Genomic DNA, 4515 nt, shown 5'->3' on the forward strand with positions numbered 1-4515 from the left:
GGGCGTCGAGGGCGGGCAGCGGCGAGGGAGTGGGCGACGAGGGCGGGTAGCGACTGCGGGCCATCCAACGCCGCTTGCGGCTTTAATTGACCCTTTTTTTCCATCTAATAATCCTTTTTACAGCTTACCCTCAAAATCTGTTTGAATTATGTCATTTTAAATATTTTTTTTATTAATTTGATAAATTAAATTCGACTTAGGCAAGTGGTCGCCTGTTTGAATGTGTGTTCCTGCTTAGCATCCTCTTCAGACTCGCAGTGGCTAGTGGTCATTCTGGTACATGAATTCTATTATAAACATAATTCTATTATCTCCACTAAAGTAAACTTTATTTAAACCTTGACTTTCTCACTACAGGGAGTTGATCGAGGGACATTTTTGGCACCAACATTTGAAAAGTATGATTCTGTAGTTATGATTCTGTGGGGCTCAATGCGGGAGGCAAAAATAAAAAATGACATTATGGACAAAATGACCACTTCACTTCATGTGAAAATTGAGTTTTTAACCAGCAGTGGAGGGAAATTAAGTACTTAAATATTTAAATTGAGGGTTGCTGGGTCGATATTCTGATTTTTTTCAGATTTTATGTAGTCAGATTAGCAGATGGACAAAAAACATTGTGGAGATTTTGTTACAATCTAGCTCCTTTTATTTATTTATTTTTAGTTAATATGTTTAATTAATTTATTTATTTATTTTGTCTTGTTAATGCTATGAATTAAACAAGACTGTTGGAACTAAGGATGCATGTTAGTTTTATGATTTCTATTTTGTTTGTGTTTTGAATCTTTGGTTTTGAAAATAAAAAGAAAAAAAAAAACTTTAAGATGACATAATATTTTTAGATATATTGGTCAAAATAAGTAAAAAAAAAACATGTTTGTACTTAATATTACTAAATTTTAAATTTGCAGACCCCCATTGCCCCTTTCTCTCACAACAAACCCACCGATTGTAAAATATTTATTTTCTTTTTAACCAAAATTGTCTATATTTTTATATATATTTTTACGTTTTTTTGTAGGAAGAGATAAATCTTTCATATTTTTGAAAGTTGTCATTAGTTTTAAATAACTTTCATTGTTAAATGGTTTATTTCAGAAAAGAAAACGATGTTAATTTTAAATCAAACATCGTGAATCGATTCAGGATCCGGTGCACACCTGTGCGTGTCGAGCACTAATTGGACCGGGGGGCTCGCGCAGTGGTCGGCGCGCGCGTGCCTCCTCTGACTGACGCATCGATTTGTCGTGCAAACGCAACCCGACACCGCAGTCCAGAACCGCACCTGGCGCGTGCTGTTACCGTGCAGAATTACGGAAAGGAGCGTTAATAAAGTTGCGGCGTGACAGCCGCGCGCCGCTAAGCGCGCGCGCGCGCGGCGCACTGCTTTGGCTTTATAGCCGCGCACGCGGGCGGCGCAGTCTTGCACTTTATTAAGACGAAGTGCAGGCTGGCACCCCGCCCGAGCGGCGGAACCGAGCGGGTTCCGTTCTGCGGAGGAGGAGAAGCTGCTTGTAACCATGGCGACCGAGGATGTAACGAGATTACACGAAAGGATGGAGAATAGCCGACACGATTCCCGCGTCCAAACGTGACAAGACAGAACAAAATAAGGGTCGGAACCACAGGTTCTGTCTCACCTGGACTCTCCACCGATGCAGCTTCCACCGAAGGAAGTCTTCCAAAAAAATAAAAAATTAAAATAAGCGGAGAGTTCCCGAACACACACGTCCAGGAAGCTCGTGCACACCGCACGCCGCTCCGCGCTCACTGACTGGACCGAACCGAGCAGCTGTAACGGCAGGGGGAGACTGCTGCCCATAAATACTGCCTGTAAACACAGCTGTTATCGCGAGACCTTCTGGGATTCTCGAGTCCAAGTTTCCTGAAACTGAGGGGACAGCTGTAGTTTGGAGGGAAGAAGCGCTCAAGCCGCACGAGCGCCCAACACATGGGAAAAGTGTCACCCGGGACAAACACGCACGTTCTAAAGAGCCACAGACCGGTTCCGTCTGCTCAACATTCGTCCTGCTAAGAGAGTATCCTCTTATACTGAAGTGGTTTAAACATGAAGGTCTGCTTTGTGTGTTTTTGTCAAAACAAACCAGAAAAAAAGACAATGACAATTTAGCTATTAATTTCATATTTTTCCATATATAAACCTTTGCTGTAATAACTGAGTCAACATCATGTAATTATCAAGCAACAGTCATTTAATCCAAGATCATTTTTAACACAATGTCAGGAGCGCATGGCCGGACATAAACATGGACAGGGCCGGGGGGCTGTGCCCCTAGTTCCCCCTTAAAAAGAAAAAAACTAAACTTGATATCCTGCAAAGATTAAAAAAATAGCAAAAAAAAGATGAAAATAAATAATCTAAAAAAAAACAGCAATTTTTTTAAATAAAATACAAAAAAAAAAGTAAGAATAGATGGACTATTATGTACAAATAGACAGACATAAAAGGGGAGGTGAATGCAGCCTCAACAGGGCACAATATAGGTGCCATTTGTAAATCTGCAAAGTAAATTTGTAACATCAACATTTTTGGTTATATACCCTTTTTTTAGGAAAAATAACAAGTATAATTTCTCAAATGCAGTTTCACATTAAAATTCATATATTTATATATGTCACATTTACTAACTAAATATTTTGCTTCAAACAAAATCTATAGTTAGAAAACTAGTTTGGAAAATAAATATTTGGGTCAGATCTAATTTAATTTGCAAACTAAATGTTTATTTAAAAAAATATTTAGCTTGTAAGCCAAATATATAATTTTAAAGTAAATATTTAGCCTATAATTACATATTTATCTTAAAATGTGATATTAGCTTACTTATAAATACATTAAATTAAAAGGTGAAAATATGCATTTTAAAAATGACACCTGCTTTTATTTCCTCCTAAAACAGGCTAAATAACCAAAAATATTTATGTCAAAATTTTACTTTGTAGATTTACATATGGCACTCCATACCTCAAACCGGTGTCCTGCCTGTGCTGGTCACTAGCCTGGTAAAATCCAGAGGGTAGTGTCCCCAAAAGTTCTGGAAGAAAAAAAAAAGTGAAAAACTCAGGCTGTAGGGCCGTATAAAAAACAATGCACTTTTGGATTATTTATAGCTATTTTGTTCTCATTAGGTCAACCAAACATCAATAAATGTGGTGCTTTCTGTCTCAAATAAAATTATTGAAATCAAAGTTTTGTCAAATTTATTCTACAGAAGAACTATAACTTATATTAGTCTCTGTGTTTGAAATGAAAATGTGAATTTGTCCTCTTTAAACCTGTTTAAATGTACTCAAAACTGACAGGATCCAATCAGGATCAACCACTCTTTTCATGTTGAGATGCACATAATCAGACTATTTTAGCTTGGAAAGACTCATTTATCAAGTTGGGAAGTAGATATGAAATTATATCTTCTTCATAATAAATAACTGTGCAGTAACTATGTTTTTCCTTTAAATATGACATTGCTGAAATATTTTTTTTTATCAGCAAATACTAATAATTGTATATGAGCACTGGACTGAGGGACTCCTCCCCCTGGAATTCCAAACAGGAAGTACCTGCTGGCTCCTAGAAGCCAAAATCCCAAAGACTGATGCATGGAAATTAAGTCATTTTTATGGGTGACGTCACACTCAGTTGTTCCAGTTCAGATACAGACAAAGGCAAATACCACGAACTTCTGGAAAAGTGCCCACTCCAAAATAAATGTATGTTTTTGAAGGCATTTTCCTGATGATGAAGGACAAATTTTAAGAAAATTAAGATTCAATATGAATTTTTTTAATTGGAGTCATTGTGAATGAGGTGCAGATTAAATAATAATATTACCCTAATTGTGGTAGTAAATATTGTTTAGGTGTAATAGCAACAACACAAAACAAGACACAAAAATTGGTTTATTGTGGAGTTTCGTTCCAACCTAGGATTTATGGTAGAAAAATACTAAATAGGGAACTTTTAAAAAATCTTTTTTTTTCAGGAGGACAGAAAATCACTTCAATTAATACGTGAATGTTTACATATATGTATGTTTTTATTTTCTAGAGGACACCATTACTTCCTTGCTGTCTACATCTGAAAAAGGTCAAAGTATCGACATTGAATCACGACTGAGACTCACTCAAATTGATATTTAGAAAGGAGCGAGAACGAGTGAGGGTTCTGCAGGAGGAGGATGTACAGAGAGAAGGTCATTAAAAGGTGAATAAGCAGCCTAATCCTTTATTATATTTTGGGTATCACCAAGCAACAGTTATATTTTTAAGGATATTTATATTTTTTCACGTAACAGGTCTCAGAAATGCATAAACTGCATCAAATCATCTTGTTAACCTGCTGAATCCCTTTGGGGTCACCATGGTCAAACTGTTGGGTGAAGGTGCAGTATTCAATTCAATTTTATTTATTTATATAGCCCAAAATCACAAAGAGATTTGCCTCATTGGGCTTCAAAATATAAACAATTGTTAAAAACTAAACAGACT

At 36.6% G+C, this 4515-nt stretch overlaps 1 protein-coding gene across 2 annotated transcripts in view; it reads right to left on the reverse strand.

Annotated features, from left to right (window-relative positions):
* The window catches only part of ache (acetylcholinesterase), a 42439-nt gene extending 40364 nt beyond the window's left edge, over positions 1 to 2075 (reverse strand). For both annotated transcript variants that reach the window (XM_024288220.2, XM_024288221.2), the window contains exon 1: positions 1647 to 2075. The gene's annotated coding sequence lies outside the window, so the exon portion shown is untranslated. The remainder of the gene's footprint in view (positions 1 to 1646) is intronic.
* Between the last annotated feature and the right edge of the window lie 2440 nt (positions 2076 to 4515).

This window comes from Oryzias melastigma, linkage group LG18, assembly GCF_002922805.2.
Source record: "Oryzias melastigma strain HK-1 linkage group LG18, ASM292280v2, whole genome shotgun sequence".
NCBI lineage: Eukaryota > Metazoa > Chordata > Actinopteri > Beloniformes > Adrianichthyidae > Oryzias > Oryzias melastigma.